Source organism: Haliotis cracherodii, unplaced genomic scaffold (assembly GCF_022045235.1).
Source record: "Haliotis cracherodii isolate W230 unplaced genomic scaffold, xgHalCrac1.p SCAF_16, whole genome shotgun sequence".
Taxonomy (NCBI): domain Eukaryota; kingdom Metazoa; phylum Mollusca; class Gastropoda; order Lepetellida; family Haliotidae; genus Haliotis; species Haliotis cracherodii.
In genome coordinates, this window is record NW_027266271.1 from 7,295,364 (window position 1) to 7,312,040 (window position 16,677).

Consider the following 16,677-nt stretch of genomic DNA (forward strand, 5'->3'; position numbering starts at 1 on the left):
TCATGTGTCGACACACAAGAGCACCTGCTTGCAACGCCCACTTACACACTTGGTCGAACACCACGTGCTACTGACAATGTCGTCTGCTGTCACTGCACGTGCTGCACAAGTACCAGGTTGCTCCGTTGATGTGGTTGGTTTGGGCGTGAAGGTAAAAGGTGGGGGTGTTGTGGTCGCCTCGTCACTGGGCAGAATGGCAATGTCTGAGCAGCCCTAGAACTCCTCCTGCGGGCCACACCCAGTACATGCTGTGCCGTCAGGGTCACTACCCCAGCCGTTTCCTGCAATATTGGATGTAAAAGAGAACCATGACTGAAATGGTATTTGTAAGACGTCATAACCAATATCAATATGTTTTATTAAACAGTAACAACAACCACTCAACCGATGTGATTCATCGCCTACATGCCTACGGTGTAAATGTCCACGTCTTCAGTGTAAATATCCACATGTCACAATGTGAATATCTACATACCTTCAGTGTAAATATCCACATGCCTACGGTGTAAATATCTACATGTCTACAATGAAAATGGATATATGTCGTCAATGTGTAAATATATGTGTCTATAATGTAAAAGTTCACTTGTCGTCAATGTAAATGGCCACATGTCTACAATGTAAGTTTCTATATGTCACAGGTATAAATTGGCAACAGGTTTTTTTTTCCAAATGTTAACATTGTCAAAAATGCATTTTAGTAAATGTTCCCATATCGTACCTGTGTGGTACCTCCACTGCAAGACACACTTGCTGCAGGTGACATCAGAAGGCAGGATGACGTCAACGTTATATTGTTTACTTTCTGAACCAATTTTGTATCTCGCTCCCGTCCCATCTGCCAGCTCCAGTGGATGTCGATCTAATCATTCCTGTGTGGCCCTGACCTTCACGTCATTTACAGGACACAGGCGGAACTCAAACCAGCCAAGATGATTGGCTGTTATCTCCACGGTAACGGTGACTTTTTGGCCTTGAAAATACGTTCGGCCTATTGTTCCCGTGGCGTACTTTCATCCTGCCTCGTGGTCACGTGGTCCCTGCCAGGGATCGCCACACACGCCACATTTACCGCCATGGCTCTGTTGATTCTGAAGGTATACATTCGACATGTAGTTATTGATGTGAAGATATATATATATACCAGCAAACTAGAAATCGTATCCTTTTTGTAATTTTATGAAAATTAAATCATTTGATTTTGTTTGGAAAGTAACGTATTCATAATGAAATTCAGAAATTGAAATCAATGATCGTTAATAAATGTTAAACTATGCTTTCAAGAACTTCTTCTAGTTCTTCGTTTCATATGATACATGGCTTGGGATATTATTGAAACAAATAAATTGTCCCCGAATATTCTTTAAAACAATATTTATGATTAAAACATTACATTGTTACAAGGTGAGTCATCGTATCCCATTTGCAAAGATCGATGCCCATAATGTCAATCACTGGATTGTCTGGTCCAGACCCGATTATCCACAGACCGCCATCATATAGCTGGAACATTGCTGAGTGCGGCGTTAAGCAAGCAAGCAAGCAAGCAAGCAAAGCTGGTATTCGTGAAGCAACTAAAGGACAGGTAGTGGTACATACAAAGAAGCCTCCACAGAACAGCTGGTTGTCGTCGTAGTTCGCGGGGGTGTTGAAGCCTTGTCTCCACATGGACGCACGCGAAGGGGGAACCAGCAGTCGGCCGTGACCTCTCACCGTCACCAACAGTGAAAGTCCAAGTATAGCAGTAAATACATGTCGTGACGCCATTGTTCTGGAGTGATGGAGAGATATGAAGCTATAAAGTCGATGATAATACACCGAAAGTCGAGGATAACCATATCAGGCATAGCTTACATGTGGCTTCTTGGATCACTAGAACTACCTGGGGGATGATAGCACAGTGGTTAAAGTGTCCTCCGCCTATGATACTGCTGGTGTCCTCCGCAATGATACTGCTGGAATATTGCTAATAGCGGAGTAAAATCCAACTCACTAATGAATACGGCTACGAATACCCTATCAATCCTATGCCTACAAAAGCTAATGTCCCGTGAAGATCCGGGATAGAAAAGGTCTTCAGCAACCCATGCTTTCCGTAAAAGGTGACTATGCTTGCCGTAAGAGGCGACTAACGGGATCGGATGGTCAGGCTCGCTGACATTGTTGATGCATATCATTGTATCCCAATTGCGTGGATCGGTGTTCATAATGTCAGTCTCAGGATTGTCTTGTCAAGACTCCATTATTTACAAACCGCCGTCATATAGCTGGACTATTGTTGTGTGCGGCGTTATACAGCACACAAACAAACAAATTCACTAACAATAACTACTGGTGGAATATATGTTTGAAAATGGCCACCATGGCCGACTGAAATAGAAAATGAAGTGGCTTCACCTCTAAAACGATTGTCCGCAAAGTCAAAACCTATTATTGTGCCAAGAGTCATGCTTTAATCATAAAAGTCACAATTTTAAGTTTCGTCGCACATACTCACTGAACTAATAGTAAGTGCATCTAGTCCAAACCATACGTTACCTGAACAACATGTTTCATATGTACACCAGACATTGGTACTGGGACATTTACATAACAGCTAATAGTGTCTCTAGTTAACACACATGCCTACCTGCACTGTCGATGGAGATTTGTGAAGGAACTGACCATTCACCATCTTTATAAATACGGACCAGGAAATAATTTGGACGAGATCTCGGACGAGGTCAACAGCTGCCTGGTTACGTTTCTTCCTGGGCAGTGTTGGAGATCAAGACGATAGATACCTGTAAATTTGCATTACATCAACTGAAGAATGAAGATTGTAGTCTCCAATTCGTGCGGGTAGAAGATGCGGCGAAGATATTAAGCCATGCCGATGATAAAAAGACAACATTGAAAGTATTCACGTTTATTTCAAAGCTCATGCCATGTACAAATTTGCCTTCAAAACGATTAATAAAGAAAAGTTGCACATCGATTTTTCACTTGTCTTTGAAAATAAGCACGTCAGTCAATTGTTCTAATTAAAGTGGATGAGTTGTTTTTTCCGCCCGTCCTATTCCGCTTACAACGCCCAACTAAGAAGCTATTTAAAATAATGCCATGGAACTTTTCATACACCCTCCCACGTGCTGCTGAGTTCTGGAGCATACAGGTGTCCAGTGCCCCCGGCTGGTCGTGACATTCGGCTAAAGGGGATCACGTGGTTACAATGGACCATTGTGTGTCATGACATCGAAGGCGAGGACAGGTCCTCATGATGTTGACCTCTGTCTGTGTGGCCAGGACTTGCTTATTTACAGGCCGCCCCGATAAACTGGAATATTGCTAAGAGCGGCGTAAAACAACATTATCCGTCGAATTGGTGTTTGAACACTAACTGTTGAAGTGCTGCCTTTTGCGTTGGTTGAAGTGTTTTCTTCCTTATGGAAATATCAAATATACTGAAACAAAATGATCCGAATATCTGCTGCACTGTCTGAAAACATGGAGCGGTGAATATATGTGCTTTATTTTTCTTTATCCTCGGTAATTCCCGAGTGCATGGCTGAAAACATAATCTAGGTTGTGACAGTTCTGACCATGCCTGTCGAGAACACATGTTTCTGACTCGTCAGTGATAATATGAATGTAATAGTGCACGAAGGGTGGAAGTGGCATGCGCGTGCAGCACGAGGTCTACTTAAGCAAAATGTCGTGACCAACGGTGATGCTAATCATAATTTATTAATCACTTCACCACGGGGAACGTTATACTTATCAACCGGTGGACATTATCTCACCATGTGCATGTGATATTCGCAAGACCAGAAACTGGGGAGCTTAAACATTTTTGAAGTTTGAAAATGAACACACAATTCAAAGACATGTTTTCACTGCTCCTGACGGAGGTTGTCTGGACAACTTGAGACTGCAGGTTGAGGTGTCCGCCAACTTGTGACATGTAATCAGACACACTTTCCATACTGACCTATCTGGACTCGCACCTTGATCTATTCCCATGATAATTCCCCATGCGTGTCGGTGAGACGGTAAGATAGACATCAGGTCCCATCTGTGTCGGAGACAGAAGCCTGATTAACCTGTGGTCTGTGTGCCATTGGCTGCCACGCTGAAGGATCTGTCAGTCTGACACACAGTGAGCCAGTGCCCCATATTATTACTCTGGAGATTTTACATCATGTCTTGAATTTTTATGAAACCTAGACAAATATCCGGTTTCAAATTATAAATAACAACAGACAGATTAGCTGAAGACATTACGGAAATGTTAATATAACGATTTGCTGAAGATGTCAACTCAGTTTCTGATACGATTATTTGATATGAAACACTATTATGGAAATACATTAAGACATATTGGGCAGTGAAGTTAGGCTGTAACGTTTCACCGAAGATTCTGTGTTCCACGATACTTTGTACCAAAATGTGACATGTTGCTATGCAACAACTACAAGTATATATAGGAGGACATGTTAAATGGTATGAAAATACATGATATAATTTGTATTTTTCTGACAGTATGTAGTTCTGACAGTTCTCCAGTGTTATATAGGTATAGTATCGTTTATGGTGTGGCGTCCTTAATATGGTATAGATCGTATAGATATATATCGTACCGCGGCAAAATGTATCTTACAGACCTGCAATCAACAGTTTTTATCAACAAAAACATGTATGCCACGTATTCGTTAAGAAGCTGAAGTTGAGCATTATTCCATCAATATCACGACGAGGGACACCAGAAACGGGCTTCGCGCATTGTACCCATGTTGGGAATCGACAAGAACGCTTTAACAACAAAGCTACCTCACCCCTTTTGTATGTGAAGTGGAGCAACGCTGGCGGTGGATAGCCGCAGGAAAGGAGACAGGACTCTTCAGAGTTTCTAGGTCTTCAGTCCTGCCCCACACTGCAACACAGGATACATGCAGTGTATTAATAAGCAAGTATCCTTCTTCTATGCACAAAGCAGCGAAGGGGTACCAGGTAGGATGACATATGTTCCATGGACATAATGGGTTGTGAATTCCCCAGGAAGCTGAGAAGGCGTAGGTCAAAGCAGTATAATATTGGTTCATGTTATCAGAATGGACGGTGCACGTCACTGCCCCGAAAGACTGTGTTATCCGACCTCGTACTGGACTTAGAACTCTTATATAAGGGTATTCCTGTGTTGTTGTCACAGGGAGAAAGGTTGGGGGATACTCCAAAATAGCTTAAAAGAGATATTAGTTTGTAGTGATAGTTGTATGACAATAATGAACGAATTGGGACCACATACCAAACGGTAGTGAAGTATGACAGTAGATGTTTTGACCGCCAACGATCTTGAAGGACGGTACAGTAAGATTGGAAATTTCAAAGTGAACGTTGTTTGATCTGTGGTGCGTAATACCGCCACGATTGGCCAAACATTCATTCACTCGACAAAGCACAGTGCGTATGAGTCTCCGACTGGCTATTTGAGGGAGTCTATTCCACTCCTCTTGCAGCGCCTGGTCATGTTCAACCAACGTGGTCGGCACAGGCCCCCCTATCATGTCTCAGTGGGGGAAAGGTCTGTTCTCATTGCTGGCCATGGCATTCTATGGATGGTGTGATGCTTGAGGTGGCATTGACATTGTCGTCCTGAAAGACAAAACGTCGACCCACGCCTGGCAAACGGGACAACAAAGGGTGTCGGTATGTCCCTTGCACAATGTGGAGTGGAGTTTAGGCAGTCTAAGTGATGCCACACTACACCATAGACGATCCACCGACAAAACTGAGGTCTCAGGTTGACATTGGCTTGACGTTCATGTCGAAGTTGCCAGAAACGACCACACCTATCAAGGACGTGCAAAGTGAATCGATTCTCATCTGAAAACATGACACGTGACGAGCGACGATTACCCCAGTTTCGACTTTGTGTATACCATTGAAGTCTGTTGGCAATGTGACGATTTGTTTCTTTGTTATTAACGCCTCACTCACTAGCACTATTCCAGCTATATGACGGCAGTCTGTATGTAATCGAGTCTGGACCAGATAATCCAGTGATTTACACCATGAGCATCGATCCACGCAATTGGAATACGATGACATGGATCAACCAAGTCAACAAGCCTGACCACCCGACCCCCCTAGTTACCTCTCACGACAAGCATAGTGGCCTTTTTACGGCAAGAATGGGTTGTTGAAGAGACGATGTGTAAGGGGCGGCACAACACGTGGCCGTCGAGCATGTAGACGACTTCTAATCGTCTGACCCTTAACCTGATGAAAATTTGCAGCCCAATTAATATGCCCGATTTCGCAGAGCCTGGTTTCGGATCAATCGATCCTATACTCTTGTCGTTGACTGGGACGCCCTGAACAATGCAAACAATGAATGGCATGAAGTAAATCACAACTGTATGATAAGCAGACTCAATAAGATTGACGGAACTAATGGTCCACAGAGTTAAGCGACCTTCCTTGAAAGTGTCAAAATCAGGAATGACATTTGATGTATGTATGTGGCACTACTGACGCGCGGCACGTGCAAACTATGGGATGTGTTTTGGTGTTACGATTTACTGACATAACCCGTGAAGATCCCAGCCCTTGTCGTTAGAGTCGACTCACGGGATTGGGTGGTCAGACTCACTTGCGTATCCCAACTGTGTAGATCGATGCTCACAATGACTATCACTGGATTGTCTGGCCTAGCCCCGATTATCTACAGGTCGCCGACATATTGCTGGTATATCACTGAGTGCGGCGTCAAACATAAAACTACCAAAACTTAAATAACTAAAGTAAATAACAAAATAACCTATCTTCCGAATTTTCAAGTACCTGTATCGAATAATATCCAAGGCGCTTTCAAATAACTAATAGAGACCGACTCGGTTTAATTAATGTTGTTAGTACTGAGTTACTTTTGTGAAAAATGCGAGGACAATTGAGACCGACTGCCTTAAGATTCAATATTCTTGATTTCAGTATTGAAGGCCTCGAGGACCAGAGTACAATACATTTATATCTAATTATCTGTGGATCTCACACAATTGATGTACACTTATTCCATGACATGTGACGCAATACATAATACATATATGTCATTGTTTGTTTTAAAATCTAATTTACACACTTTTCTCTTCAGTTACAAAGCAAAACCTTTGATTGTTGAATGTGTTGTAGAGGACATTAGTTCAATTATTTTTTTACGAGAAGGATGCTTATGGTAATATTGGAGAATAAATGTATTTCAACTCTGCCTGTAACATTAACAGACCAGTACAAAATGGTACTCGTCCTCATCAACTAATCCTCACAATGGTCACAGTATAGCAGCTACCGATGAATATTTGTTTTCGCATTATTTCTACTATAACGCAGCTTTTTTTGTATGTTTAAACTATAAGAAAGAGTGTGAAACTTTGCTAAAACACAGATCAAGTCTTTATCTAAAATACCTGATGTGATATACATCTCTGGTGCTAGTAATGACTAGCATGAATTACAAGGACATCTGAGCTAGGAATCTTTTGAAACCATCTCTGTATCTCTATATGTACACATCTCTAACATAGTTAAGAAACCCTTAGTGTTTCCACAATCCTGTGCAAAGTTGAAAACCTTTTCTAAGCAGTAGGCTAGGTCGGCACACCTGCATATTTAGTATGTGTACATCGAGGTTATATCGATATTGCATGTTAACTCATGTAATTGCTACATATTCGTTAAGTGAATAGAAGATGTGCACTGGTGTGCACTGGTGCCTAAATTTAAGAATTAAATACTGTAGGCATCAGTAGACTTCACCTCCTGTACTGACATCCATAGCGTCATTGTTAATTCATCATGAGGTCAGAGTCTTAACCAGTGGCAGAAAACAACTTGTGGCAACATACACGCTTAAGGGACCGACCATTTGATATTCTTGGCTCTGTATGGAGATAAGATAAGTTTTCATCTATGTCTGCAAGACCAGGTATTTTTAAAATTAAAACCCCAAGTCTTGCAACAATGTGAGTGAGTGAGTGAGTGAGTGAGTTGGGTTTAACGCCGCTTCTAACGCTATTCCAGTTATATCATGGCGTGTCAGCTTAATGTCGGAGGAAAGCCCGAAGTGATGCAGGCCTCAGACGTTTACCACTTCGGTGAAACCCCCGAGCACTGGTATGGTGCTGACAAACCTAGAAACATAATCGGGGCGAATCGGGATTCGAACCCACAATCATAGGTTTCTGGCGTGCCCAAAGGACTCAACTCTGGACAGCGAATCGCTGGGCCGACTGAGCCAACCGTGCCCCCAGTTAACAAACTTATTTTGATGCTTCCCTGGTATGCTATAGATTAAAAACTCAGCTGTCAGCTGTATGCAGAACACTACACTTAAAACATGTGCATTTCATTATCAGCACATATTCACGTAGTCTCTCCACTGTGTCAAGGTAGTTAACGTGTAAAATCATTGAAAAATAGCAAGTGGGGATGTCATAAGCGCAAACCATGCATCAAAACACGCTAAAGAACAATTTTTGCAGACGACACGAAATACCACCCGTGTAGGTGTTGCAGCATCGGCAAAGCCCAGATCAAGGATACTATAACCTGTTATGAATGTCTTTGGAGTAGGCTTGGTTAAACTAGTTCAGGGCATATGTGTGCATTGTTATTACACAACGCATACATTCAACAAGCTCTTTTGTCTTAACTCTGTCCATGATGTGTTTTCTGTATCACCTGACAACTGTCTTTGATCTAGTTGTATGGCGGTGACGGAAATGCGGATTTTATGTCCGCATCAATGATTTACCGAATTATTTGTCTCATGAAACGGGGATGTTGAATTCTATTTATCTTTAAGTTCTCCCCATTTAGAAACTATTCAGATACTTGTCTTCCGCGCGCAAACATACGCACACACACACACACACACACACACACACACACACACACACACACACACACACACACACACACATACGTTGCTTTATAAATGTAATAATCTTGAAGATGACGTTATTAAAACCAATTATTTCCCCTAGCTGAAATAAACCATAAGCTGTAAAATAAATATCTTTTCTGTATCTTCATGAACGGATTTTATGCATTTGTTGAAGTAAAGACTTCAGTATATAATTAACAACATGACGATCGGGCAACCGGAACCTGTTTATTCAGCAGTGTCGATCCACGGATGAAATTGATATGCTTGTCAGTATCAGAAGCAATTAATCAAAGTTTATTTACAGATAATCAGATAAATTGACATTTGACGTCAACATGTGTGTGCCTATCACGCAATCCCCGTGCTGCATTCACAATGAAATCCCAGCAGTGCACAGACCCAGCCGCGAACAGCGCCTTTGTTGCTGACCATGAGATATTTACTCGCACATTGATCGAGAGTTGTATGAAAGCTACCTGAGTAATGACAATCTATTTCTGCTATTCAAATAGGAGAACTCATCTTATATGCTTCAAGGTGTATGGTTTTGCCAGCAATGATGGATATGTATTTGGTGATGCTGGCAAAAGTGCGCCGCACGAGACGTGAATCAGTTGAACAGCTGGACTTGTTAGCGGGTATTGTTGTTTTAAGACATCAATACCACACCGGGTACTGTCTGTTTGGGTACCCGTTACTATTTATTGCAGGTCCAAATAACACACTCGATCTACTTGGGACAATATGACGTGCGTTTTCTTACAGACCTGAGTTACACAATGGGTCTTTTCGGGACGATATGACCAGGTACTATTCATTACAGACCTAAAATACTCTCTGGGTCCTATGTATTAGGGACAGAGATGAGATTATTCGTTTTTGTATGAATGATACGTCGGGTACAATCCAATTAAGACACCAATAACGCAACTTGAATCTATTCTTTTATGACAACAAAAACAACCACGACTAACATACCGGACCATCAGCAATAGGAGACACCAATGCCAGTTTGGGCAGTGTTTCTGTGGGACACCGACTGATCATGATTCATTGCATGCTGTCCAGTTGGTACAAGCTGTTCTAGTTGGGCCCCGGTCACCGGGGACGCTGTGTTTGTAGCAAGCATGGAAAGTGGCGTCTGAACTGGATTGTAAAGCCAGACTTGCGTGTCATCGTGCCCCGGCGGCGTGAGATGTTGCTCATAATATCAGCCGCTGGTCTGATTAAGACATGACTATTAACATGCTGCCGTGATATAGTTGGAATATCGTTGGCTGCGGCGTTAATCACCAAAGTTAAATGTCGGGCAAAGAAAGTATACACTTGAAAATTGGATTTTACCAAAGAATAACAAACGTTATCAAAACGTTCGCTAGCCTGAAAACAGTTGCCGAAACAATGCAAACTGAAGGTCTAAAACATAACTATTATACCCGTTTCAAATACATCATCATCGAAAAACCGTTTCTTGTTTCGTTTATTGTTAGCCACCACCAAACATTGGTGTATACCTTTTTGTCCGGTAGTTTCAATTACATTCGATACTGTTCATTTGGTGTATTCAGTGCGTTTCAAAAATAAAGTATTACTTTTCTTGAAACAAATTTTACATTTAGGATTACACTTTCTAAGTAAAGTACAAGTTGTTTTTTTTACATTTGACCACTTTCTAAACGGCAATGTGAATGCTTTCTTACTTTTTCTTGTTTTATTGATTTAATGTTCGACGTTCATCCAAAACTACTATCGGTTCATTTGCAGGACAGTCAGCAGGTGGCTGTTTACCACTAGCAGGTCATCCCATGGATGTAAGCTCTTGTACTTGAACACAGGTAAACCAAGAACAGTTTTAACTACTTGCCATTAACACCCTGGCCGTAAACACCATTGCCACAGGTTCTGAGGACCAATCAATGTGTCCGGCTATTGACCCTTGTGCAGTCATTGACACTATAACACCTTCAACAGTGCTAGGGGCGGTGGGGTATCCTAGTGGTTAAAGCGTTCGCTCGTTACGCCGAAGGCCCGGGTTCGATGCTTACATGGGTACAATGTCTGAGGCCCATTTCTGGTGTCCCCCGCCGTGATATTGCTGGAATATTGCTAAAAGCGGCGTAAAATCAAACTCACTTACTCACTCTGGCGTCCGCCGCCGCCATATTGCTTGAATAGTGCTAAATGCGGTGTAAACTTATTCCTTGCCGTACCATGTTAAACAAATATTGGTAAAGTACGACCACAGGGCTACATGGCGGCACAAACAGACGTGAAGCAACGGACATAATATAGCCACCATATCCTTTTGCAAATATCAGTTTCATTCTGTCATATAACGCATCATATAAATGTAATGCTTGTAATCGTCTTTGAATGTCACTGCATTGGTTGGCCGGAAACACGCTATATGCCTGCTGAATGTCTTATAAGGTATCACATTTGATACTAAAAGACATGTTTAATAAAATATACTTTAAGGCTTTCAAACCCTTTTGCTGAAATGACTGTGGTATAGAACATAGTTCGTAACGTACAGATATCGATTTAGGCTGTATTTGAAGATTTGACATTGTGACAAACAGGACATCTCTATTTGTCAAAATATGATTAAGTTCTTCGGGTGAACAGTTATTACAATTTCTTATGCAATAATTGTTGAACAAAAGGTACAGTTATGATAAACAACTAGACGGTACACCGCTCGGCCTCACATTACTATAAAGAACCAGACAGTCCACCACTCGGCCTTACATTCAGGTAAATAACTAGACGATCCAACAGTCGGTCTCATATTATGATTTGGCCATGGTTGTTTTTGTTCAGTCTGTGATTCTGTGATTTGAGAAACTGTTTTCCCTGACATTGATAATTTCACAAGGTCCTGATGATTAGGCATATACATAATATATAATAGATAGCTAAAGAGTAGGAAGAATGTATGTTGGAATGTCAAGACCATGCCCCAGCCCGGGCTCGGTTAAAACAAGAAATGAAGTTAGATCCGCTATCTGTCATAGATCTCCTAAAGCCAAGAGATGCACTAGCAAAGGCCAAAACTAACTCTATTTCTGAGAGACAGACAGCTACTCGAACGTATTTAAACAGAGCAACCAAAGAAAAAATGAAATTATATCAATATACGAAAATATATATCATATCAATACAAAACAGAAATTCTATGAATACCAAAACGTCCAATAGATATGTATACCCTATTCACACACATGAGTCCCAAAGAGAGACAGGTCAGCCGAAGTTGCTGAGGCAGAAGGGGACCTCTTAAACATTTAAAGCAACAACAACAACAAAGTATGAAGAGGTTATCCACAGAATAAAAGCAAATTTAGATGTTGCATTAAATAAGATGATTACCCGAGTGTATGGTTATCCATTATGATATTAACACTCTGAATAACTCAAATTCAGTTCAAACAACCTCGCTCCCCCACCCCGACGACCTTGGCAAAAATCGCAGAAGCAGGGAGAAGGCACTTGAAGCTCTCCATATCAATCAACTGGAAAAACGCTTTTAACATCAATATCAGTTGCAACAACAAAATCTGCAGTACACGTCACTGTGTAAGCATTTAAAGGATAAACGCCGGTAGCCCAAATTTGAAGAAGTGAGTGAGTGAGTGAGATAGTGAGTGAGTATGGTTTTACGCCGCTTTTAGCAATATTCCAGCAATATCACGGCGGGGGACACCAGAAATGGGCTTCACACGTTGTACCCATGTCGGGAATCGAACCCGGGTCTTCGGCGTGGCGTGCGAACGCTTTAACCACTAGGCTACCCGACCGCCCCAAATCTAAAGAAGAAATTATATAAAATGTCTTTCCTTCGAGGCATGTTTGTGATGGATATTTCTAACGTATAATCATCTTATGTAAACCACACACTAATATCAATCAGATCTTTGATCCAAATAATCATCCAAAGTATAGACACACAGGACATCATTACCACCAGAAGGGCAGGTCCGATGTCCGGGCCAAGTTTCCAGTGGCGACTTAGATGATCGACCTGCTTTTGGAAAAGACTACAATAATTATTTTACGGCATATAACGCTTTATATTAATAAGTCCTTACATTCTTTATTAGCTTCTTGACAAGTAATAGATGAACTTTAGAATCCAAATTGCTTGAATAACACAAGTTTGGATTTAGAAAAGCAATTGACCCTTTATCAGCAACATATCTTTTAGTCAGTTTCAAACTGTGATTTTGGTGTAATAATCATATTAGTAGAAACGTTTGAACATAACAATCCAATGATTGATATCATGAGCATCGATCTACGTCCATGTCAGCGAGTCTGACCATCCGATCCCGTTAGTTGCCTCTTTCAAACATAGCCGCCTCTTACAACAAGCATGTTTTGCTGAAGACCTTTTCTATCATATTGATATGAATGCTCGCCAAATTAACCTTTGAGAAACCTTAAATGTTAATGTTATCTATTTGAAGTAATGTTAAGTGCTTCCTATGGCCGTTCAATTAACTTTATCTCCAGGTTCGGAATAAATATACGACTGGCCATGTTTTTTACGAGATTGTAGTACAGGTACACGTTTCTCAGAAAGAAGCTATATAAAGTGTATGTTGTATGCGCCAGTACTACAATAGTCTACCTGTCGGCAACAACTAGACGATCCACCAGTCGAACTAACAATACGATAAACAGTCGGCCTCACATTGTGATACACAGGTAGACGATCCACCAGTCGATCTCACATTATGATAAACAACTAGACTGTCCACCACTCGGCCTCACATTATGATAAACAACTAGACTGTCCACCACTCGGCCTCACATTATGATAAACAACTAGACGGTCCACCAGTCGGCCTCACATTCAGGTAAATAACTAGACGATTCAACAGTTGATCTCATATTATGATAAACATCGATATTATGATAAACATCGAGACGGTCTAACAGTAGATCTCACATTTTGATAAACAACTAGACGGTCCACCACTCGGCCTTACATTATGATTAACAACCAGACGGTCCACCACTCGGCCTCACATTACGATGAACAACTAGACGATCCAACCGTCGGCCTTACATTATGATAAACAAGTAAACGGTCCACCAGTCGGCCTCACATTATGATAAACAACCAGACGATCCAGTAGTCGGCCTGGCATGCCGATGAAAATCTAGACGGTCCATACGTCGGCCTCACATTATGATAAACAACTAGACGGTCCACCACTTGGCCTCACATTATGATAAACGTCTACACGGTCCACCAGTCGGTCTCACATCCCAAAACAACCAGAGGGTACGCCACTTGGCCTCACATTGAAATAAACAACCTGTCGGTCCATCACTAGGTCTCACATTTAGGTAAATAACTAGACGATCCATCAGTCGTCCTTACATTATGATAAACAACTAAACGGTCCATCAGTCGGTCTCACATTATGATAAACAACTAGACGGTCCACCACTCGGCCTCACGTTATAATAAACGTCTATACGGTCCATCAGTCGGTCTCACATTATGATAAACAACAAGACGATCCAGTAGTCGGCCTGGCATGCCGATGAACAAATAGACGGTCCACCATTCGCCCTCGCATTATGATAAACAACCAGACGGTCCATCACTCGGCCGCACATCCTGATGAACAACTAGAAGGTCCATCACTCGGCCGCACATCTCCATGAACAACTTGAAGGTCCATCAGTCGGCCTCACGTTATGATAAACAACCAGAAGGTCCACCACTCGGCCACACACCCGGATGAACAACTAGAAGGTCCATCACTCGGCCCAACATCATGATAAACAACAAGACGGTCCATCAGTCGGCCTCACATCTCCATGAACAACTAGAAGGTCCATCAGGCGGCCTCACATCTCAATGAACAACTAGAAGGTCCATCAGTCGACCTCACATCTCCATGAACAACTTGAAGGTCCATCAGTCGGCCTCACGTTATGATAAACAACTATCCGGTCCATCACTCGACCTCACATCTCCATGAACAACTAGCCGGTCCATCACTCGACCTCACATCTCCATGAACAACTTGAAGGTCCCTCAGTCGCCCTCACGTTATGATAAACGTGAGAATGTCATGCTGCTTCTGTTACTGGGTACAATGTTCAAGTTGCTAATAACGCATCGGTACTAGATCTGTGAGAAATCAGATCGGAATAATACTAATTATAGTTTACCTCAACTGTTTAATCTTTTGGTTCAGAAATATTCGTTTATCACTCTCCTGGAAAATACATATTATTCATGGGGTTTTGATTGTGGAAGGATTGTTTCAGGTAATAATGCAGCAAACTCATCTCGGCTATAAATACGAAATGATTGCGAATGGGAATATTGCATGTCGGCGCTCGAGATAATAACACTTTCAATGTGTTCCAGACGCCGTTTAGCTGCATCCCTTAGTATTCGATGGTATTGGGTTTGAATTACAGAGTCTGTACAATATCCTTCTACTGTCACAAATATGTACCTGTGAAGATCCGTGTCAGAATTTGTCTTCAGCATCCCGTGCCTGTGGTAAGAGGCGACTAACGGGTTCGGGTGGTCAGACTCGCTGTCTTGGTTGATGCATATCACTGTATCACACTTGTATGGATCGATGTTCGTGATGTCAATCACTGGATTGTCTGGTCCAGACTCAATTAAGTACAGACCGCCGTGATATAACTGGGATATTGCCAAATGTGGCGTAAACAACAAACAAACAAGCAAACAAAAAAGAAACACGCACACGACATGTGTAGCTCAGGCGTTCCGCTCCCTTAAACTGACACGTCGAATCTTAAAAATTCTTCTTCAAGGCGGTGTTAAAACTGATTCACGATCTCAGGCAAACTACAACAATGGCATATCATTATTTGAATACTATGAGGCTGTTTTACTGATGAATACCAAACACATATGTTATGGTGACAAGCGTGTTTCTTTACCCAGAGGCGGTCGGGTAGCCTAGTGGTTAAAACGTTCGCTCGTCACGTCGACGACCCGGGTTCGATATCCGACATGGGTACAATGTGTGAAGCCCATTTCTGCTGCGCCCCGCCGTGATATTGCTGGAATATTGCTAAAAGCGGCGTAAAGCCATACTCACTCTCTCTCTCTCTCTCTCTCTCTCTCTCTCTCTTTACCCAGAAATAAATACATATATTATGGTGACAAGCGTGTTTCTTCACCCAGTACTTAACACATATACTATGGTCACAAGGTGTTTCTTTACCCAGTACTAAGCACATACACTATGGTGACAGGGTGTTTCTTTACCCAGCATGACATTTATCGACCACAGTAAAACGAAAGTATTAGAAAACCCCGATTAGTACAATATTCAACGACCAAAGTATGACAATGAAATAGTTAAATATTTCAGCAACATTGGCCATTCATTATTGAATAACCATATGTTTGAACTTATAGGGACTGTTGTTTATTTGTTAAACTGCGGATTAGAATTTATGCTACCTCGGAACTTCAATGGTTTATGTAGACATTCGTTTATGTTGCGGTCGCTATAACTCCCTTCTTGTGTACGAAAACACTTTCAATGGAGCAGCAGAAAAGCCTCTCCGATGAAGAGAAGCCCAAACAAAGCCGCACGGAGCAAACACATCTATTTTTAATGAAGCCACATGAAGACTCGTATCGTCAATCGATTTCCACCGTGTTAGGTCGTACAAACGTGTAGGGCTATTGTTCCCCAATTGTCTCAACCTTGGAAGCAGCCCGTGTTCTGGTGACG

General features: G+C 41.9%; 1 pseudogene; it reads right to left on the reverse strand.

Annotated features, from left to right (window-relative positions):
• LOC139463356 (uncharacterized) lies at window positions 1-1,767 on the reverse strand (annotated as a pseudogene).
• Between the last annotated feature and the right edge of the window lie 14,910 nt (window positions 1,768-16,677).